The sequence below is a fragment of the Eptesicus fuscus genome, chromosome 8 (assembly GCF_027574615.1).
Source record: "Eptesicus fuscus isolate TK198812 chromosome 8, DD_ASM_mEF_20220401, whole genome shotgun sequence".
NCBI classification, from domain to species: domain Eukaryota; kingdom Metazoa; phylum Chordata; class Mammalia; order Chiroptera; family Vespertilionidae; genus Eptesicus; species Eptesicus fuscus.
In genome coordinates, this window is record NC_072480.1 from 31,625,226 (window position 1) to 31,649,918 (window position 24,693).

Sequence of the window (24,693 nt, forward strand, 5' to 3'; positions counted from 1 at the left end):
AGGGGCTGCCGCCTTTGGCAAGGTCCCCCCAGAGGCCCCTGACCTTTCAGAGAATCCTCCTTACAGACATTCCTACCAAATCCTGTGCTTCCCCACAACAGAGGATGAAATATTGTTGAAAGCTTTATCTCTATGAAATTAAGCCCCTCGTTTCCAAGGTTCCATTTCCCTTTGACCCTCTAAGGAGAAGTGTTAGTTGTGGCTTCAGCAGAGCTACTGAAGTATGGTAGCAATCATCTCAGGTAGAAACTGCTGTTTGGGTTCTGTACTTACTTGTTTGCTAAAACAATAGAAAGTTATTTTGATTTTCTGAACTTATGTGTCCTATCCCAATACTCCATTGATGATGGTTTAAATATCCCATTGATTGTGATCTCACTGGTCATCGAAGCACATTCTTCTGAGAACCAGATCAGCTCACTTATCCTAAATTGTCTCAGTAGCTACAGATAAAGAGTTTCGGTTGACACAGTGGTCCCAGAATCAGAATAGACCTTAAATTGCCTCAGTAGCTACAGATAGTACATTCCTGTTGACTCAGTGGTCCCGAAATCTGAACAGCACAATTATTCTAAATTGCCCTGGTGGTCCCAGATAATGTGTTTCTGTTGATTCAGTGATTCGTAGATACTTTAGATGATTAACTTGCTCAATCTCACCTCTGTAAAAATGCTTTTCGCGAAACAGGTTCCTCATTACAGACCCAAAGATGTAATCGATACTTTTGTGATATTCTGCCCATATAAGCCAGATGTGGCAAGCTGTTCGGGGCTGTGAGGTCTGGAGCGCTTTTGCTCCCTCGTATGCCACCAGCTTTTAATAAATGACTCAATAATTCGACTTTTTGAGGCGTCCTTTGTAAGATGGGGGTACCCTACAACAGCAGTAACCTATATAGAGTAGATTACTATGCTAATTCTGAGAACTGGAACAGGATGTAGCCATTTGTTTCTGGCACAATCTGAAAGTTCATGTTCCATCCAGGTGTGGAGGTGCATAAAAACAACTTTCTGGGTGGCCTCCTCACTCCACTGTAGAGCCCCTGACATTAATGAGGCCATTTCGGATGTTTCTGTTCACACTACTAATTTTTCTTTAAATATTCAGTTACTTTTTAGAAACATTAGAATAGGCAAAATGGGTTTATATTCTATTCTATTTTCAGTACTCTTCATTAACTGAGTAGATCTGTTGGTGGTAAAACCGGACCTTGGTTCAGCAACCTCAGTGCTAGAGTTCTAAGATGAATTCAGAGACAAGACTCAAACTGTAAGAGAAAGTATTTAGAAAGTCACAGAAGTAGACATGAGCTGAAAAGGTATGGGCTCAGGAAACAAGTTACAGAGGCAAAAGAATGGCCCGGGAGTTTAGGAGAGAGAGGCAAGGCAAATGCACCTGGAGGAGGGGTGGGGAAAGGTGTGGGCATGCTGCATAGTGAGATCCAGGCACTGGGTCCCTCTCCTAAGGGCTTTTAAGGATGGGGATTTTAGAAGAGGTTCCAGAGGAGGACCCCAATAGAATATTCATCAGCTTCCAGGTGTGCTCTTTCAGGGTTGTGGTCTCCACTGATAGGTCAGTACCAAGGCAGAGCGTCACTAGTCAATGCAGCTAGCTGGCCCTGAGGTCAGCCATGCCATCACTTGTCTGGTTTTGCTGCTTTTCTGGGCCTGAAGTTGAAATGCAACTGAAGCCTAGATCTTATTTCTCTCTGGAGTTAGTGCTTAAGGGAGTGGTAGTGCAAACCCATATGGGAGTCCCATGAGGACACTTTTTGGCCCCCTGCTCCTCCTCCACCAAATGACTAGCGACTTGCTAGAGGAGGAAAGTGTTGCTAGTGTGCACAATAGGTCTTTTTGTGGCGACGTGAGGAAAGAATTCCAAATGCACACCCATGGAGAAGGTTAAATGTTATGGTAAGATTTTATTGTGAGTTAAGGGGAATGAATACACCCTCAGGGACCTAGAGAGTGGGCAGCCTCTAGAAGCACTGCCCCGAGGCTTCTGTTAATTCTCCATATATCTTATTGCAAAGGACAAAGAACAATTTAAATTATCCAACCCAAACTTCTAAGTTTTCCTGGGCTTGGATTAAGCCCTCCTCCTTATACATTCTATTGGGGTTTCATACCCTCTGTCCAATCTAATTATCTTTCTGATTGTTCTCATGATAGGCCCTGCCCCTCTATTGTGTCACCCTGTCTCCCATTGTGCATGTCCACAATTTTCATTACATCATCGAGTTCTTATTGTACATGCACCAAATAGAGGCATTTCCTACCCCACCTCTGGTACCTGGCTTTTAGCATGTCTAAGAAAGCTTCCTATCCAGTTCTGGGACTAGTGGCAGCCCTGCCAGAGTGTGTTAATGGATCTTTTTACCAGTAAGTTGGATGGAAATTCTGTTCTGTTATCTGTCCCCAATTCCCAGTTTATGAAAATGAATCAATTTCCTTTGGCTTTCTTCCTTATATTAACAACTCTAACTGCCTACACTGACAAAAGATCAGGAGAGTATCTGAGCTGCATGACGAGAGATATGAAAGGTCAAGGGGTCTAATCTGAAGAACCAGTTATATGAAAGGTCAGTATGCTTAAATGGCATGACCAGTGATATGCTATGGGAGGCAAGGTCACCCTGGGGGTGAGGTCCCAGTTTTGTCATTTTCTAGGCACCTGGGGCTTTCTACCTTGGACTTTCCACCCTGGACTATGGTCCTTGCTCTGGTCATGTGTGTTTAACTGCCTACCACAGATCCAAATTTCTGTCTTATATTAACTCTTCCTTCAGAATAACTTCCTTTAACATTATATAGTGCAGGCCTACTGACAATATAAGCTTTTTTTCCCACCGTGACCTTTGAAAGATTTTTGGTGAATTTACAATTCTGATTGGAATATGGATTTTTTTCTTCTTAATGTTTAAATTATTATTTAAATTATAATATTTAAAAATATTTTATCCATATTATTCTAGCTTTTACTACTGTCGGAAAGAATGAGTTCCAGGTAAGCAAGTGCTTACATTTTATTTTTACTTGGGGGCCATCTACTTTCTTCAGTATCAGGTTAGTTGATCAGTCAACATCACCTTGGCTCTCTGATGTGCTAAAGAGAAATTATGTATTTACACAATGTCCAGAGATGGTTGTTGTTGGTGGTGGTAGGTTGGAAATGTGCTTGTTCAAACTCTCTATCCTAAGTGGAAACCAGAAGTCAGTTAAGTGTCATTAAATACATATTAATTAAGATTTTCAAAGAAGATATCTATTTAAAGTGCTGTACCTTTATTTACTCATGTTTAATTGAAAAAAAAAAAAGGAAATTTATCTTATTTTTATATCTTTACTTCAAATTGGAGATATAGAACAGCTTGTCTTTCTCCTCCGTGTAATAATCTTTCTTATAGATTGCTTTCCTTTTAAATTGCTTAGTAGTTTGTAATGTAAAGAAGTGCAAAGTAATAGTATTTTTTATATAAACAATGAATTTACAAATGTTTGTTGTATGAATTATTCTATCTATAAACTATTTGGTAAAATAATAAGACTCAGAACAAGCATTGTGCATACTTTCTCTTCATTTTCTCCTGAAAAAATTAAAACCTAATAATAAAGATCAGATAGTAAAACAATAGTTATGTAACAAAGATTTTTTTTAAGATGTCATATTGTATTTTGAAAGTAATTTTAATTAATCTTTGTGGATATTTAAAAATTGGATAATATAATCTATCTTATATCTTCACAGTCTGAGAAATATGTGTTTGACAAGCATAGAAAGTTAATAAATTTCATACTTCCTCATCCACATTTTTTCTGATTAATGCTATCTTGTAGTTAGCTTGTTGGTAATAATCTATGTTCTCTAATGCTCCTCTCCCAGAGCTAGAGAAAAAGAAATAAGGAAAAAAATCTTAAATGTATTGTTAATGAAGGTGAAGGTATTAGCCAAAGAACATATATGTATAATCCATAGACACAGACAACAGTGTGGTGTTGGCCAGAGGGAAGCCCTGCCCCCCTTGCAAACAATGGAGGTGGGCAAAGGAGCAGAGGAGCATGGGGCCATCTGTAGTAGTTTAAATAATTAAAAATATATTGCTAATAGAATATCTTTAAAATATGTGTGCTATTCTTCACAAATGATTATAATATTATTGATGTAGCCTAAAGACATAGTTTCATTTTTTTTTTCAAAAATGGTGATGACTTCACTTGATTCTGTATTTTGCATGATTTATAATAAGCATCACCCAACCATAGCATTATATGCATATGGCTATAGTATCTTGAATTATTTAATACTCTATATTCATACAAGCAAGACTACCATATGGGTGAGTTAAATTTTTTGTTATGTAAGCTTTAACTTTGTTCTTTAAAATTTTATCAGTGCCATTCATTATAATTTAAACATTAAAAAATAAATAAACAGCCGAGGGAATAAATAACCCACACTTTTTCTTTGAATTCTTTCAAGCAAGATAGTAATCACTTTTTATTTTAAATTCCAAAGGAAACAAATATAATCTAATTTGCACTGGTATATCATAAATTATGTCAAATGTATCTTGTGAGATGGGATAAAAAATTTATACAAATATGGCAATAGAACATTTGGTATTCAAAATTTGACTATGACTATTTCTTTATATTAAATTGAACTTTTCTCATTAGACATAACCACATGGTTCTAATTTATAAAATTCTCTAAACAGCTGCATCATTTTTTCAATGTGCTTCACTAGACTCATCAAAGTATGTCAAAAGAAACTTCATTTTAAAAATTTAGGATACTCCTTCACTTTTTTATAAAAACAAGTAGCTCACTGTATTTTGAAATATATATATTTTTACATTGATGCTTCGAAATGGTCACATTTTAAAAATTGTAGTACATGAATGTTCACAGTTTTTGGATGCTGAAAATGTTTTTTTTAAATATATTTTATTGATTTTTTTATAGAGAGGAATAGAGAGTTAGAAACAACAATGAGAGAGAAACATTGATCAGCTGCCTCCTGCACACCTCCTACTGGGGATGTGCCCGCAATCAAGGTACATGCCCTTGACCAGAATCGAACCTGGGACCTTTCAGTCCGCAGGCCAACAGCTCTATCCACTGAGCCAAACCAGTTAGGGCTTGTTTTTGTTTTTACTTTTTTGGCATTAAATTCACATTATTGTTTCTAAGTCTAAGAAACAATATAAATAAATACATTAACTACATATTTAATTATCTCTCTACAATGTTGTAACTAATTTTTTTAAATACATTTTTATTGATTTCAGAGAGGAAGGGCGAGGGAGAGAGAGCTAGAAACATCAATGCTGAGAGAGAATCTTTTATTGGCTGCCTCCTAAATGCCCCCTACTGGGAATCGAGCCCACAACTCAGACATGTGTCCCAACGGGAAATCTAACCACCACCTCCTGATTGACAGGTCAGTACTCAACCACAGAGCCACACCAGCCAGACTGTAAGTAAATTTTAAAAAGGAACTCGCACAAACTCATAAACAAAAGAAAATATGTGTCCAATTAACTATATATATATATATATATATATATATATATAGAATGGGAGTTGGGCCTGTATCTGTGACAATAAATTATAAAGAACTATAAAATGATAAGAGCAAGAAGTTAGATAATAAATTCAGAAAATAAAATGGAACAAGTATAGAAAGCCAATAATTACACGTAAGATAAGAGAAAATGCCTTGAGATTAGTAAGAATCCAAATCTGCAGATTGAAATACCTTATTGAGTTTCAGACTGCATTTATAAGAAAGTAAATGCTTCTATGCATATATTGATAAAATTCTGGACCTCAAAAGGAAAATAAATCATAATAGTCTCATAAGCTTCCAGGCAGGAAAAACAAAGAAGAAAAGTCAGACTGGCATTGGGTTACTCCATTTCCAGTCTTTATACCAAAAAACAGACTAAAGAAAAAAAAAAAAAAAAGCCATAACCCTTAAATTACATAACTCGACAAAGTAAGAGTGTCTGAGGATATGCAAGAAATTCAACAGCATATTGCTCATGCACTACATCAGAGCCAAATTTTGAAACTATAAAAATAATAATTAGTGATATTGGAAATATTTAAAACAACACAGTAGTCACATCTAGTTGGAAGAAGATGAAGATTGGAGAAGAATGTAGTTAGCAATGAGGCTTCTATATAAATTTTATTTGCATATAAATAATGGGATACATATTTAAATACTTTAGATATCCCTAATAGTTTATTATATATATATATATATATATATATATATATACCTATCCATAAATAAATATATATATATATATACCTATCCATAAATAAAATGAATAAAAAGATAATCTAGGACATTTTAATATAATCTATATATATAAAAGACTAAGCAACCGAACGACCGAACGACCGAACGACCAGTTGACCAGTCGCTATGATGCACACTGACCACCAGGGGGGAGACACTCAATGCAGGAGCTTCCCCCTGATGGTCAGTGTGCTCCCACAGCAGGAGTGCTGCTCAGCTGACCAACCTGTCCTGGCGGCCCACCAGCCCTGCAGCAGCCACTCACTCCCTCAGTAGTCCTGTGGGCCTAATCTCTGGAGAACGGGCTAGGCACCAATGAACCAACACTGCTGACACGATCCCGACAGCACCGCTGGCCTCCTGGAAGTCGACCTCGGGCACCGTGGCAGCTTCCCCTCCCTGGATACACCACAAGGAAGAAACAATATAAAAGTGGCCACCAGGTGGCTCCCAACAACCAGTGTGAACATCAGCTGGACAGATCCGGATCCCAGGCCAGCAAGGGCTTCCCACCACCAGCCCGGAGGGCCAATCATGTCCCAGCACCCCCCCCCCCCACCGCCCCCACCACCTTGGATGGGTGCTAGATGTAGGGCTCATGGCTGGCAAGCGCTGCTGCGGCAGTCTGGACTGACTGAGAATGAGCACGCGGCAGGTGCAGCAGGGCCAGGATGAGCTGGAGCAGCAGGCAGGAGTGGCTAAAAGCAATAGAACCATTCCCTAAAGAAAAGTCAAATAAGTACTAAACTATCTTAGCAAATCCAAATGGGGATGGAATAAGGAAATGTAACATAAGCCATAAACTATAAAGTAAAATAAAATTAATAATGGTAAACATGACCACCCTTATGGTTAAGGAAATTCATTAAAGTCTTTCACTCTAATTGAGGCTCTTTAGTTAGCTTAACAAATGAAATCTGGCTACATTCCAATTTAATAAGTAAAGCTTAATAAATATGGTAAACAACTAGATTTTAGTAAATTACAAAATTATTAAATAGTCATATTAATGTCAGGTTAAGTATAAAAGTAAATTAAAAAATTAAAATAGAAAAAATTTACATAGTACAATATCTGGCATGAAACAAGTTACATGGTAGTTAAAAATATAAAGAAATATATTTAAAATATAAGGACATACTTGATAATTGGATTTTTGAAATAATTTTTCCTGGAAAAACTCAATCATTACCAAAAAAGACAGTCCCAGTTTTAAAATATAAATCATAATAGCACTAAATAAAAGATAAAATCCTTGTCCTATAGGAAGCTTATATTTTTGTTGGGGAAACAATAAACAAAGTCAATAAATATATTATTTTATTTAATAGTGCATCATAGCTGAGGATATGAAGTCTATATTAATTAAAAATGTAACTAAATTATACTATACTAGAAGCCTGGTGCATGAGTTTGTGCATGAGTGGGGTCCCTCGGCCTGGCCAGTGATCATGGCTGATTGGGGCAATCTCTCCCAGTCTGGGAGAAGGGACCATGGGAGGTTGGCTGGCCTCAGGAGGTTGGCTGTGGGAGTGCACTTACCACCAGGGGGCAGCTCCTGCATTGAGCATCTGCCCCCTGGTGGTCAGTGCACATCATAGCGACCGGTTATTCAGTAGACCAGTCTTACAGGTCGATTAGGCTTTTATAGATATAGATAGTAATTATCCTACCTAATAATAGAGTAACATGCAAATTGACCGCACCTTCGCTATGCCTAAGCCACGCCCACCAACCAATCAGGGTGAGTATGCAAATTAACCCAACAAAGATGGCGGTTAATTTGCATATCAAGACAGCGTAGAAAGAAGCGAAGCTGCAAAGAAGCAAGCAGGCAGGGCAGCGGAGAAGGGAGGCAAGCGGGCGGGTGGAGAAGGGAGGCAAGCCGGTGCTGCCTGACTTAGCCAGAACGGTCCAGGCCGCCATGGACCCGGTAGGCCTGGTGGGCAGCACCTGATGTCACCCACAAGGTCCAGGCCATGATAGTGACCGGGCAGACTTGGCAGGCAGCACCTGACGCTGTCCACGGGGTCCAGGCAGTAATCGGGACCAGGCAGGCCCAGCGGACAGTGCCCGACATCACCCGCGGGACCGGGAAGCCATTGGGACTAAGCATGGCAGCTGTCCGCGGGGTCCAGGGGGCGATCCGGAAGGGCAGGCGGCATGGACAGTGCCTGATGTCACCCGCGGGGTCCAGGCGGCAATTGGGACTGGGCTGGCCCAGCAGATGGCGCCTGACATCGCCCGCGGAGTCCAGTCTTCGATCAGGACCGGGCAGTTTCAGCAGGCAGCGCCTGACGCTGCTCGCGGGGTCCAGCGGGAGATCAGGACCTGGCAAGTGGCATGGACAGCGCCTGTCGCTGCCTGTGGGGTCCAGGGTGCTATCGGGACCAGGCAGGCAGCATGGACAGCACCTGACGCTACCTGCGGGGTCCAGGGGGAGATCGGGACCGGGCAGGCGGCATGGACAGCGGCTGATACTACCCACGGGGTCCAGGCGGCGATCGGGACCGGGCAGGTGGCATGGACACCGCCTGACGCTGCCCGCGGGGTTCCCGCAGTGATCGGGACCTGTGGGTTCCAGGGGACTATCGGGACCTGGCAGGCGGCATGGATAGCGCCTGACATCACCCACAGGGTGCAGGCGGTGATCGGGACTAGGCAGTTCTAGCAGGCAGTGCCTGATGCTGTCTGTGGGATCCAGGGAGCTATCGGGACCAGGCAGGCGGCATGGACAGCGCCTGATGTCACCCGCGGGGTCCAGGGTGCAATAAGGACTGGGCAGGTAGCGTGGTCAGTGCCTGACTTTGCCTGCGGGCTCCGTAGGCAGGGGTGGCCAGGGTCTCCGGAATCACTGTCTGCCCCGGGCCACCTGAGGACACCGGTGGAGCAGGCCAGGGTTGAACATTTTAATGAAAATGCGATGCCTGTGCCCTGCCCCACCGCACCCTGTCCCTGGAGAGGAGAGGGAAGTGGGCAGTTAGGAGGCACCGGGGCTCTGAAGTGGCTGGGAACAACCTGCAGGCGAGCTACCAGGAAGAGGTGCTGAACCATGAGGATGCAGAGGGCTGGCTGATGGCGGTGAGCAAAGATGCAGTTGAGGCGGCTCTTGCCAGCACTGAGCTGGAAAAGTGCATCGAAAGCCTGATGGACAAAATCGCCTTTCTGAAGAAGGTGCATGTCCAGTATGCTCAGATCTCCGTGGAAATGGATGTGTTCTCCAAGTCCGACCTCTCCACTATGCTCAAGGACCATCCGCACCCAGTATGAGAAGCTGGCTGCCAAGAACATGCAGAATGCCGAAGAATGGTACAAGAGCCGCTTCACCATGCTGACAGAGAGCACTGCCAAGAGCACCTACATGGTACAGGCCAGCAACTGCTCAAGGCCAAGACCCTGGAGATTGAAGCAAGCTGGGGCATGAACAAAGCTCTGGGAAAGCAGCTGCAAGAGCTGGAGGATAAGCAGAACTCTGACATTAGTGCTATGCAGGACACAATCAACAAATTAGAAAATGAGTTGAGAACCACAAAGAGTGAAATGGCAGGATACTTAAAAGAATACCAGGACCTCTTCAATGTGAAGATAGTTTTGGATATTGACATTGCAGCTTACAGGAAACTCTTGGAAGGTGAGGAGACCGGCTCAGTTTCACCAGCGTGGGAAGCATAGCCAGCAGCTACTACCAGAGTTCCCAGGTCTTTGGTGATCTGCCTACGGTGGTTTACAGACTAGCTCCTACTTGATGTCTGCTCACTCCTTCCCTTCTTAATACACCAGCCACGTCCAGGAGGAGCAGATCGAGGTGAAGGAGACCATTGAGGCTGCAAAAGCCGAGGAAGCTAAGGATGAACCCCCTTCTGAAGGAGAAGCTGAAGAGGAGGAAAAGGAGAAGGAAGAGGCTGAGGAAGAGGAAGGAAAGGAAGAGGAAGAAGGTGCCAAGGAAGAATTTGAGGATGCAAAGGAGGAAGAAGGAGGTGAAGGTGAAGGAGAAGATGCCCAAGAAGCTGAGGACGAGAAGAAAGATGAAGGTGCTGGGGAGGAGCAAGCAACCAAGAAGAAAGATTGAGCCCTCCTTTCCTTAATTATTTCAGGAATAATCCTCCCAAAACCAGGTCAACCTCACCACCAACCAAGCAGTTGAGTTCCCAATACTATATGAATTAAGAAGTCAATATATATAACATTCTGAGGTGACTCAGGTTGGACATTAAATGTTGTGCTATGACTTTTCTCCTTATGCAAAGTATCTGTTTGCTTGCAGAGTGGCTTCCTGGCTTGCTGCCAGCCTGTGCATGGTCCACGCTTATGAGTTCAGGATCTATGACAATGTGAATAATTCAGATGTTTACAATAAAAACACATGAATACAGGAATTCACTAATGTTAATGTTAAATTTCATGGAAAAAATACTCCTTTGAATCTTTGGTGGTTAGAAATTAAAGACCTCAAATCATGTGCAATAAACAGTAAATAAAGTTACACTGAATGACAAAAAAAATACATTAGGGGCCAGGAAATGTCAAAAGAACTGGGGAACCATTCCCAGATCAGGAAGGGAAGTCACAGGGTATATATTATTGCTACGAATACAGTATTTCCTACTACTTACAACATATACAATGTAATGTATTAGATGCCTTCCTATTGGATGAAGTATGTATTCTCATAGAGTAATACTGGTAGATATGTTATAGTTATGGCAGTATGTCATATCCTATCTATATTAATAAAAGGGTAATATGCTAATTAGACCATGAGACCTTCAAGATGTCCTTCTGGACAAAGCCATGGTGGCGGGGCTGAGGCAGAAGCGGTTATGGGTGATCAGACCAGGAGGGGAGGGCAGTTGGAGTTGAGCAGGCTGGAGGGGGGGTGTAGTTGGGGGCAAGCAGGCCAGCAGGCAGAGTGGTTAGGGGAGATCAAGCAGGCAGGCAGGTGAGCGGTTAGGAGCCAGTAGTTCCACATTGTGAGGGGTTTGTCCAACTGCAGGTTTAGGCCCGATCCCACAGGGGTCACAGATTGAAGAGGATGCAGGCCAGGCTGAGGGACCACCCCCTCCCCGTGCACGAATTTCATGCACCGGGCCACTAGTTGTTGTTAATAAAAGAAGGGGAAAAAACAGTTAAGTGAGATCAGAGTGGAGGCAAGTGGTGAGGAGTTTCAGTTTCAAATATGATATTTCAGAATAGGCTTCATCAGGAAAATGACATGTAATGACAAATCTTGAACTAGAAAGGGGTTAGCCATGATTTATCTGGTGGCAGCACTTCCAAAGCGTAAGAAACCGTCAGTAACAGTTTGGAGAAAGTGGGTAAGAAAGAAAAAAAGGACAGGATAAGAAAGGTAAAGGAAAAAGTGGGTAACTAGAGAATAATCAATAGGGCTTTATGAGTAACTACAGAATAATTATAGAATTTGCCTTTGACTCTTAATAAAATGGGGTGTCACTTTAAAGTTTAAGCAAAAGAATTGTGGAAAATAAAATCAAAGTAATCCAGTTTACAGTATAGAGTAAAATTAATCATGTAGTTCACCAGCCTGTCAGTAAAGGAAAAATATTCAAATAGGTTGACAATATATTATATATTACTATTGAATTGAAACTGAGCAACAAATGAGTCCAGGCTGCCTGTCACTACTTGAGGCAATTAAGCAATAGACAGGGTTGACTCATGTATGAGCGTCTATTCCAATAATGCCGGCAGTATGGGAGAGCAGCAGGTCATCCATGAAAATCTGCTCTATCCCTCCCCATAAACGAGCTGCTTATACTGGGGAGAAGGACAAAGATTACATGGGGAAGTAGGAATTACAGGCATGGGAAAGTAGGCAACAAATAATGGTTACAGGTCACAGGCAGTTCAGACGGGGGGTCTCAAAGGGCAGGGGAATCCGAGACCAGATTGTTTTGGCAACAAGGTTGTTAATCTTTCCATGCAGATAGGCAGTTCTTAGAAAAGGAGAATGGGCCACATCCTGAGGTTAACTCCCATGTTCCAGGGCGTACAACTCTCAGCCAGGTCGGAATGTGCTTCCTCTAATCAGAGCAGAACAATCATGGTTAACAGAGAATGATTACTAGTTCTTATAACTATAGCTATTCCCCACTATTCTATTTCTGCCCCTAATAGGATTAGAAGACAAAGATGAAATTTCAGTACTAATATTGTAAAAATTCAGATTTATTTTTGCCTTAACAAAATTTTGTCCTTTTCTAAGTAGACTGATTTTTCAGCAAAAGAAAATATTTCCATTTATAATTCTAAGCTTAAAGATACATATTCTAAAATGTCCACCTTTGTCTATATGTCTTAAAAATGTTTTGGACAACACATTTTTAGAAATAGCATAATATTTTATGTTGTCTTTTAGTAAAAATTATCCAGAAACGTACTTTTTCCTACATAGCAGTTTTAATTAAAATATTTCCTTATTTATAATTTGCAAAATTTACATTTCAAAATAAAGTTATAGTACTGCAACATATGTATTTGTGTGTGTATGGTTTCATTGAGACATTGATGGTTAGCTTACTGCTGGGGTCCAGCCAATCAGGACTGAGCGAGACGGGCGAGACGGGCCAGACATGCCGTGGAGCCCTCCCGTGGACTCTTCCTAGCTGGCCAACCTCTTACATCCCTCCCCAGCCCCAATTGTGCACCAGTGGGGTCCCTCGGCCTGGCCTGCGCCCTCTCGCAATCTGGGACCCTTCAGGGGATGTCAGAGAGCTGGTTTCTGCCTGATCCTGCAGGCCAGGCTGAGGGACCCCACTGGTGCACAAATTTGTGCACCGGGCCTCTAGTCATATTATACGAAAATATTTTGCAGATGCTAAACATAGGAGTAACCTGTTAGGCCACATGGCTCTATGTAGCAAAACTGAGTTTCCCACCTTGCTCTGTGTGCTTTCTCTTAAGTCACACATGAGCATGGATGCAGGTTACATTATTAATGAAGTGATGACCTGCCTCTCAGAAAAAGAAATTTAAATATTTCTCCTTTCAAAGTAAATGTCTACCATATACTATTCCATTATGTTCTCCTAATCTCTCTTTGAAGTGTGTGTTCACACAGAACTTTGTAGTGTAGGCAGGATGCTCAATACAAAGTCAAATTAAGTTTGTTTCTGACAAGTCCTGTTTTCTTGATTGCATCCAATGTGGAGCGCTCATGTATATGCACAAACCCTGGCATTCAGCAGAGCCCTCATTACCATGAGGAGAAGTGTGGATTCAAATTAGCGTTGCATGTTAGACAAGGGCTTGCATAAACTGGGGCTTGTTAAAGCAATGTTAATGAGCCCCCATTGTATTGAGCAGTTTCACTTTTCCAGTCTTTTGTACTTGTTCGCATGAGGCCTGGGAAGATGCTGAACTGATTAAGTCTGAAATGGGGCTGGAAACTCTCTACTATGCCACTGGGCTGAAGGGAATTAGAAAAATCAGAAACAAAGTCGTTTAAGGTTTGCTTTAGGTTAAATCATGAACTTGTAACTTACCCCATGTGTCAGAATTTTTAGCATATTTTAAAAATCTGGCCAAATAAGCCATGTATAAGATTGTTAAGCCAATAGTTATCTGCATTTGTATTTTCTAGTGTAATTTGGACAGAGCTTCCTAAGGCTTTCCTGACTTGTTTGCTGCTGCCACAATTACTGTCCCCACTGTGAAAACCTTTCCATGTGCCCAGATAAAATCCATCCTAAGGGGAAAAATTACATCAGAAAGCATGAAAACCTGGTCCCTTCTCAATGATTATTCTTGGTATTTTACTTTTGTACCTTATAAAATTAGAAGGAAAGACTTGAAAGTGAAATTTAAAATTAGTATAGTCTAGCTTAGTCATTCTAGCAACTGTCAAATGATACATAATGAAATCTCAATTTAAGAAACACTGTATTAAGTATTAAAAATTGACACTTTACATGATCACCATGCCACAGAGCAGGTGTACAAACACAGGCATAACCATAAACATGTACTTTGACATACTCCTAACATACTTGCTTAGATCATGGACTTTGAGGTTATCAAGTTTTAACTTTTTTCAAGATTCCAGATATAGGAAATTTAAAATTGATAAAAAGAAGTGATATTTATCTTACCAAACTGACAGAGTACAGAGAATATATTTTTCATCAACCCACTGAGGATTTTGGTAACCACTGTTTGAGGAGCTCTTACCCACTATTTTTAAAACTTGTCAATGTTTGCCCTACCCTTAATGGACATCAAATGTCAATCAATCTGGGGTACTCGAGAAGTTATACATTTTTTAAAAATATGGATAAAAGTAACACCAATCTATACTGATAATAGAGGAATATGCAAATTGGTCAGGACACCCTCACGCAAGGACCGAACAGCAGGCTGTGTGGGGCAACCAGGCCAGCAGGGGCAGCAGTGAGGGGCAACCAGGCTGGCAGGCAGAGGTGGTTAGGGGTGATAAGGCTGGCAGGGGGGGCAGTTAGGGGTGATCATGCAGGCAGGCAGAGGCCATTAGAGGTGATCAGGCAGGCAGATGAGCAGTTAGGAGCCAGTGGTTCTGGATTGTGAGAGGGATGTCTGACTGCCGGTTTAGGCCCGATCCCAACCGGCAATCAGACATGCCCCTAGGGGTCCCGGATTGGAGAGGGGGCAAGCTGGGCTGAGTTGACTCCCCCCCAATGCATGAATTTCATGCACCAGGCCTCTAGTCCTATATAATAAAAGCCTAATATGCAAATTGTCCCCTCGACCAGGAGTTCAACTGGGAGTTCGACCAGGGGGCAGGACCGGCTGGCCAACCACCCATGGCCCCTACTCCCAGCCAGTTTCACCCCTTATTGACCACCCCCCAAATCAGGGTGGGCTGGCTGGACCCACCCATGCATGAATACGTGCACCAGGCCTCTAGTATAATAATATAGGAACTGGGAAGCAGTCTCCCAGCTACTCAAGAAACATGATAGAAATCATTTTCTATTCTATATATAGACCTTTTTATAAAAGCCACCTACTGTCCATGGGAAAATATTCCTCCTACCACTATTTTATTATTGTGAGAAAAAATTAAAATGATCTAAATATATCCTGAAGATTAGTAAATGCTGCAAAGTACAGCTACAAAGTTTAGAAAGTTGAAATAGCACACAGACAGTTTCTCACAGGAGAGGAATTAAGGTTTTACTTTTTGCTGTCACCTAATCGAGGTCTTTGTGACTTTTACAATGAACAGTATCTGGATAACATTGAATCATAGTATGTCAATGAAGAACAGTACTTGGAGAATGTATTTACTAATTACAATACTGGCCTGGTTGGCTGCACATTGGGTGGGAAAATGCAGTTTCTTTTCTAATAGAGAAATGTTTAGGATTTATTGCTAGTCATCAATAAAATTAGAGACAGCTCATAGATCTGAAGGTTCTTTTTTTAAAAATTTAACCTACATAATCTTTAGAGTTATAAAATCTAATAACACCAAATTTAAGATTTGTTTCAAGAGCATCAATAGGCATACACTGTTATTTGAGCTGACCAAAATTTCTGAAACCTCTAAATGTTTTGAGTTTCCTAAAGAACCTCATGCTCCCCACTTTGGTGTTTTTGCTCTATCCGTCCACTCTGCACAGAGGGAGTAGTGGCTGCCTGCCTCTCAGCATGGTGGTTTCCTTCCTTCCTTTAGGCTTCTACTTCTCTCAGAGATCTTGACCTTATTTGTAAGGGGACTATTTATAAAAGTCCCCTGCCACACATTTTTTTTCCTTATTGCATCTTACAGGCTTTTTTTTTTTTTTATGACATCTAGCAAAAAATAATAATATATTTATTTGTGTGTTTGTTTATTTACTATCTAGCAACCCCACTAGGTAATAATTCCCAAGTAAATATGGGCATGACTGTTTTGTTCATCATTGTATACCTAGAACCTAATGTATTTTCTGGCACATAACAGGAACCAAATGAATACTTACGGCATGAGAGCACCATGAGGGAAATAAAATACATGTGTTACCACATTTTGCTTAGTATCTTAAGGGTTAACCATTAAGTGAAAACTATGTTGAAGTAGGAAATCCCTAAGACTACAAAAGCAGTTGTTACATGTGGCATCTAAAGGTCAGCAAGTGCTTCATGAAAGCCTTTTGCTGACAGCTGTCATTACAACTTTACTACAAAGTACTGCGTAGCCATAAAAGCACTCATGGGGAATGGCCGGCACTCTGAGACCAAAGGTTTAAGGCTGGAGCTATTTTTACATGTCAGGTCTGCTTACAAATAGAGCAGTAAGCAAGGCGAATGAAAGGTGTGTTCCAACCTGGGGTGGGGGGCAGGGGGGAGAGACAGTGACTCTGGCTTTGGATGAAAAATTTGCAGTTTATAATTTTAGATCCTGAGCTGCCTCACTGTAAAACATGGAATATTAAAAAAGAGATAAACACACACACACAAGAAAAAACTATGACTGATCTGTTAACAATGATCTCTAAAATGTAGAGCGATTTAAAGATCTCAGTCTCTAGATGGAATGGAGAAATGGATTGCAGCATTTGTTAAGTCTCAAAACTGTGGGCATGTCTGTTGTGTTTCTTAAGTATGACAAAAGGATAGTTTTGCATAATTGTGAAGTAAGATTTTGCTTTCACAGAGTTAGTCATTTTGGTTTATATAGCTTGAGAATTCCAGTGGCCAACGAAATTATAAGAATGCAACAGAAAGAAACAATGCTAAAAAATAACTCAGGCATGTTATTTTTAACAGAGGATGGACCTGGCACTGAGAGGTTGTCAAAAATTGCATAATCATATATGTAAAAGCCATGTAATGATTCCTGCTGCGAGGATCACATGAGATGATAGTGCTGAACAAAGCAAACATCGGTTAAACTGATGTGCTTGTATGACTTAAATGTAAGCTGTGTTCCTGACAGTGTTTAAATGTGTGTTTGTGGTTTTGTTTCTTTTTGATTGGTTGAAAAACTTTTATGCCATTGGTGCCCTGGATTAGAAAAAGTATTCAACTGACAATCAGACTTTCTAATTGTATAAGTTCTTAGACTTCCAGATTTTATTTTCTGTGAATTCTAAAGTAAGAGGGGATCATGTAGCTGATATGACACATGCTATGAAGTTAAAAGTCAGCACAGGGAGAAAATATTGTATTTATACCTGAGATTCTCATATCCCTCAGGTGTTGGCCCTTCAGTCAGCATCAGTCCTGGCATCAGCTATAATTCCGTTCCCAAATCTCCTGCACTGAAACGATAGGATGTTTTCTCAGCTCTGAATCTTCCCCTTCAAATAGAAATTCCAAGGGTTACTGAGAAGATAATTCCTAGCTCAGGTACCAAGAAAAGAGAGATCAGAAAAACAATAACATACCATTCTTACCCCATAAAATCCTCAATTTTAAGAGAAATTCACTAAAGTTAGCCTAAAAATATTGTCTTTCCTAAGTTATAGAAACGTAAATATGCCATAAGTACTTCATAAGCCCTTCTTCTAAACTATGTTCTGATGGATACAGATATGCCCAGGCTTAGCTTCTGTAGAGATGTGAAACAGCATGATAATAGGAATAACTCCCTTAAATCACTAGAGTTTACTCTTTCCCCTATTTGATTTTACATTTCTTCACCTTTAATCTCCTCATTACCTGTAATCATCTCTTTTTTATTTTATTTTCTTCCCTGCCACATACCATGAATTTTATTTTAATAATTTATTTTTAACTAGAGTCCTGGTGCACAAAATTCATAAGTAGGGGTGGGCAGTCCCTTAGCCCGGCCTGCACCCTATTGCAATCCGGGACCCCTAGGGGGATGTCCAACTGGCAGTTGGACATCCCTCTTGCAATCCAGGACCACTGGCTCCTAACTGCTTGCCTGCCTGCCTGATCACCCCTAACCATTCGCCTGCCTGCCTGATTGCCCCTAACAGCCTCTGCCTTGGCCGCTGCCACTGCGGCTTTGTCCAGAATTATATCCGGAATGACATCTGGAAGGTTTTTCGGCTGTCTGACCTAATTAGTATATTATGTTTTTATTACTATAGATTAAATTTATTGGAGTGACATTAATTAATAAAATTATACAGGTTTCAGGTATACAATTTTACAATTACATCATCTGTATTTTGTATTATATGTTTACCACCCCAAGTAAAGTTTCCTTCCATCATTATTTATCCCCCCATTCCCTTCGTCTACCTGCCCCAAACCCTCTCCCTCTGGCACTTACCATACTGTTGTGTATGTCCATGAGTCTTTCTATTTTTAATTTGCTAAATTACTTCACCCTTCTCACCCAGTCCCTAACCCCTTCCCTCTGACAGCTGTCAGTCTGTTCTCTGTATCCATGAGCCTGTCTCCACTTTGTTAGTTTATTTTATTCATTAGATACCACATATAAGTGAAATAATCATTTCTTTACTTTTAAAATCCACATCAACCTCTGGATCAGTCTATCTGAGTGAGTGTCTGCTGGTGATCATCCAGAAGACCTTTGTTATAATGTAGTCTTCTTCAGTTTTTGTCTGAATTTTGTCTTGTTTAACATTGAAAATTACCTAAGTTTGTTTCTTCTGGCCTACTATTTTATTTTATTTATTTTATTTTAATTTACCCACACTGTGGATATTTTTATTGATTTCATAGAGAGAGGATGGGAGATAAAGAAAGAGAGAAACATTGATGTGAGAGAGAATCATCCACTGTTTGCCTCCCCAAAGCACCCTGACCTGGATCGAACCCTAAACTTAGGTATGTATCCTTACCAGGAATAGAGTCTGCCACCTTTTGGGTACACAATATGAGGCTTAACCAACAGAGCCACCTGGCCATGGCTTACATACCATTTTTAGAGCTTTAAACTGAGCCTCTCCTGTGAGTTTTTGTATTCATTGGTAGATTTCTTTGAGTGATAGATAAAGATGAGGCCACAGTGACTGTTAATCTGAGGGTGCTGTTAGGCAAAGAACAAGGCAAGTTTCACCCAACATAGAATAATTGTGCCTTTTTGGGTAGGCTCAAAGCCATCCAAGAATAACCCCAAGATCATTAAAGAACTGTTTTTCTTTGGGGATTTAAATATACATAAAGGAATGCAACCCTGGGATTTAAATATACATAAAGGAATGTGACCAAGGCAAGAATGGAACTCATAAAGGCAAGAGCTACTGGTTGTTCAATTTAAACAAATCCCTGTGTTTGCAGTTCAGGATCAGTTTGCTATAGCATCTCTACTCTGGCCCATGCTTTCCCCTTGAATTCTGGCCCTCCAGAATCCCGCTGGTGGTTTTCAGGAAGGATGCCCAGTCTATCAGCTGGAGTTCAAGGAGTACAATGAAGTCATAGACCACAAGCATGGAAAGGCACCACAGCAGCGTGCTTTAATGGCAGTTCTGGCCATGTTTCTGAGATTTTGTTGCTATGCATTTTCCTCCTTGGTCTCTGACCCATTATCTGGAATTTTACCATACCTTCCAGACTCAAAGTCATGCAGCAGCCACGTTCTGAAGCACATGCTCAAGGATCATTGAAAATTCCATCACCATAGGAAAGGATGGGATTCTCTTCTTTATTTATAACTCTAGCTTTTAAAGACAGGGATGCGATTTGAGATTTTAAATTCACTTTAGAAAATGCTTATTTGTCTGCTCAATGTTGTTATTAAAGGCCTTATGCAAAGAAATGATGTTGTCATATAGCAGGGTTGCTGGGGTCTTTCTTTGATAATGTGCTACTTGGTATGCATTTTAAGTGGACTCACGTGTTACATTATTGTTATGGAGAGGAAACTGATGTAGCAGCTCTCTTCATAGTGAATGAACACACAAACAGTGAAAAAATAATGAGATAATTTGCTGAAAGGTTAATGTATACATTTTAGGCAGGGATATTTAGGGTTCCCTTAAAACGGTCAAACCCGAGCATTTAAGTAAGAGTGCACATTTAAAGTACTAGTAATGACTTCTTTCCCCAAACAATATATTAGAATACTCGGTGTAATTCTGCCTTCATCTCCAACAACTAACATGTTTCTTAAATTGTTGCTGAATCCGTAGTTAGCAGAAATTTAGTCTTGAAGGGATTCTTGCTTTAAGCCATTTCTAGATAACTAAAGCATGAATAACTGTGAACCTAAGCACTACTAAAAGACCAAAATGTATAATCTCCTTGTAGAAGAAAATCTTCTTAGTCATTTCATCACAAAATCCTCACAGATACATCTGCCTTTTTCATAATCCAATATGAAAAAGAATCCTATCAATACAATAAACACTATTCAACTATAGGTTTAATCAGTTCTCAGATATCAAGAGAAGAGGAGGTTTTGGAGAAGTGAATACATTTCTTCAAAGCTGCTTAACAGTAGATTAGTCTCAAGCAGCAAAAAAAAAAAAAAAATCTTCAAATTTGTGTTATTTATATACCCAGTAATTTCTAAGCTGAAGAAGTGACATATATTTATTTCCTTAGACATGTTTGTACAATTATCTAACTATGCAATCATATATCCCACAATTATAAATTTTACATTTAATGTAAATGTAATTGTATATGCACATTATATAATGTATTGCATAATTGTAAGTTTCATTTCTATTTAACATTAGTTTATAAATATAACTTTATTTTTTAATTTTATGTATTTATATATTATATGTTATTGAAGATTTCCTTCCTGAACAAATACATACTCACCTTTTATTTCTTCCTATTTCATAAATAAGTAATAAATAAGCATATGTAGAAGCAAGATTGCAATTTTCTGACTTTTGAATAATGCAGTCAGTATTTTGACAGATTTATTTAATTTTGGAATAAAGCCTTTGAGCAAAAATCATTTTAACATTTTGGCCAAAGTATTCTAAACATGTCATATTGCATTTTAATAGAAAATTTAAAAAATAGCCAACATTGAAAACATTATGACAAGGTAAACTTCTCAATTTAGCTGGACAGACTTGTTTACAATCAATTATAGAGAACCCTAAGATTTCTGTGATTTTTACTGCTCTTTTTTCTTAGTGTTACTATATTTTAACACTCTTGCAAAACAGGATTGCATGTAGAGGAGGTAATATTCTTTGGAAGGATTTTGTAGGGAGACCAGTATATTTCCAGATCCCACGATAAGAATTGTGTTAGACCATTGGGGACACAGATTTTATTTAACTAGACTTAAGGTGAATTACAAATTTCACACTACCTTATATGTTCCTCCCTTACGCTACTTGCATATATGTCCCATGCTCTTGCTCTGTTGCACCCCTACTTATAATAACCAGGATCTCTAGCTGAGCAGCTACTAGAGGCAATAAAGCACAACTGCATTAAGAGTCACTATAGGGGTATCATAATAATAATCCTGTGAATTAAGTACTTTTATTCACTCCATTTTATAAACAAGGAAACAGACTCAGAGAGGTAAAGCACTTGTATAGAGACCAATAGTTATGTGGTAGACACTGGATTTGAACTTCGGGGTCACTACTCTAAAATTATACTCTTCACCATTAAGTGAGATTGCCTGTTCAAAGAATTCCTGCCTAGGAACTGGCTTCTTCTCACATCACCAGTATCTACATCATAAACTTACTGTCCCCTATCCACACACAATTCTGGTAAGTCATTTCCTGTGCCTCTATCCAAATAAGAGAGCACTCATCTTTCAATGGCTGTATTATCCATCTTTATAATATACTTCTTCTCACCCTAAATATACACTAGAATCTTCTCATATGCAAAGATACACTGGGGATCTTTGAATGTAGATGGAGAATATATTGGCAGAGTTGATTTCCACATCTAAAGGGAGATCATCCCCTATTGATCTTTTAATTTCTCTTAAATTCCCAAGTTACAGTCCCTTAAAACATTATGAGTAGAAAGAGGAATTGTTGTTTAATGAGTATAGAGGTTTAGATTTGCAAGATGAAAAAGTTTATAGATTTGTTTAAAAAACAATGTGGCCCTAGCTGGTTTGGCTCAGTGGACTGAAGGGTCCTGGGTTTGATTCTAGTCAAGGACACATGCGCAGGTTAAGGGATTGATCCCCAGTAGGGGGCGTGCAGGAGGCAGCTGATCAATGGTTCTCTCTCATTGATGTTTCCATCTCTCTCTCTCCCTTCCTCTCTGAAATCAATAAAAATATATTTTAAAAAGTAATTAAATAATGTGAATATACTTAACACTACTGAACTGTACATTTAGATAGTTAAGATGATAAATTTTAGCTGCTCTGTCTGTGGATTAGGCACTCTCTGTGTCACTGATTCACTAATAAATTCTCTTTCATTTTAAATTCTAAAAAAGTAAAAGATAGTACATTTTAATTATGGATTTGTTACCACTACAAAAAAAATGGGGGAAAAGCACATTATACCTCAATATATGTTTATTAGAGATATACCATATATAATATTTTAGTTTACATTTTTGAAACCTTAAGAGTTATTTCTTAAATCTATATCTTTCAGCATATACTTGCTTTCCTTAACTTCTAACATGTATACTTTCTCCCATTTCATTCCTTTATTTGCTACTCAGCAGATGGCTTCATCTGTACTTGACTGTTGACTATACTATGTAATATTTAGTAGTGAGAGTTATAGAATCAGATAAGCAGGATTAAAGGCACAGAATATAACATTTTTTGACCATGTGACTTAGGGTAAGATACTTCTCTCCATTACAATTTACTCATTTGTAATGTAAATAACAACGGTATTTATTTCAGATGCCATGATAATTAAATATTATGCATTTAAATATCTTACTACAGCTCTTAGCATATGCAGACCATCAACTGAATAAAATATAGAATACAGTTTTTAACATTATCTTTTAAATTATATGATTCTGTCTTCATAGTTTCTCTTCTCTCTGGCATGAATCCAAGATTTGTTCTCCAAAGAAAATTATACAATATGAACAAATCTAAGTAAATATGGGCAAATATAAGCATATATTTGTGAAATTAATTTCCTTTTCTTATTGGGCAACAACTTGACTAAATTTATGTGCTTCTCATGCAATTAAAACTGTCATGTGGCCAAGTTCTAGTTCACTAGAAATTGAGCAGAATGGTATGGTCCCCTCCCAGTGCCCTAGGCCCATAACATTTTCTCATTTACTATCATCCATGCTCTCAATATCCTTGCAAGCTTAAGATAACACAGAAAATCTGAAGTCATATCTGTCAAAGATGGTGAAACCATTAGATGGAAAGAGTCTATTTGGAGAAGAGTCACCCATTAAATAGGAACGTGTGTTTTGGACTTTATATAAACAAGAAATTACATCCTTTGCCATCTATGGTAAACATATTTTATGGATTATAAGGTTTGTTTGTTCGAGCTGCTGAATAAAGAATCTTAAAGTAACAGTGCAGAGGAATCTCACAAGGCCAGTCCAGCCTGATTTTGCAATCACTGTAGCCGATGATTGCTGTATGGCTCAAATGCTACCCTCTTGTGAATAAGAGTCTTCATTATATGTTTCCTGGACTCTCCCACCACTGTTAACTGGTCAAGGGGCCGTAGAAACCTTGCCTTTTTATTTCAGGTGTGGCTTGGGTGAGGGAAGTACAAGTTCAGATATGGTAGCGAGTTCTATACAGCAGTTGGAGAGCCTGTGATTGAGCTGAACACAGTGATTAGATTGAGAATTCATTATCAAGGCTTCTTTGGGGGAAATGATGTGCATGCTGTATGTATAGGAAGAATGTAAGAGTAAAAATTTGGTATTAAGGAGAGAATATTCCTAAGTTTTAAATAAGTAGGCTAGTTCTTCACATCAGTAATTATTGTTATATTGTAAATCAGAAGATACCTTAATCAATAAGCCAAATTTATTTGGAGTCCTATTCGCTAGCACTAGTGGGCCCAGAGAAAAATCTTGCTTCTCAAAGTCTGGGGCCCAATATGGTGGAAGTCTCCCTTATTTATACATTTTTCAGCTCTTTGTCTCCCAAATTTGGAATGAGACTTCTGGACCTTCTGAGAAAAAGTCCTGTGTGCTGGGACTGGGCTGTGAGACCATATCTCAAGGCCTGGCCTGGCACCATCACTGACAACTCTGTCTGGGGTATAGTTTATAGCTTCTCTGGAATGGGGAGTAGTCTTATTTTTCCCTATTATTTAAGCAAGCAAACGTTTATAGAAGCCAGAATAGCAGGGTTAAATTTTAAACAGCAGTTTTTACCCAAGATGGAGGTTACTATGCTTCATTATCTTCCCTTCTTTCAGATGCAAAGTTAGTCTTGTGTTTAGTTCGTTTTCCTAGCCAAAAGCCAAAAATGTTGAGCACCACATAGAACTTTACTTTGCTTCACGCAGAAGTAAGAAATTTCATTTCCAGTCATATTTCATTTTTTGAAGTACATAGTTTTG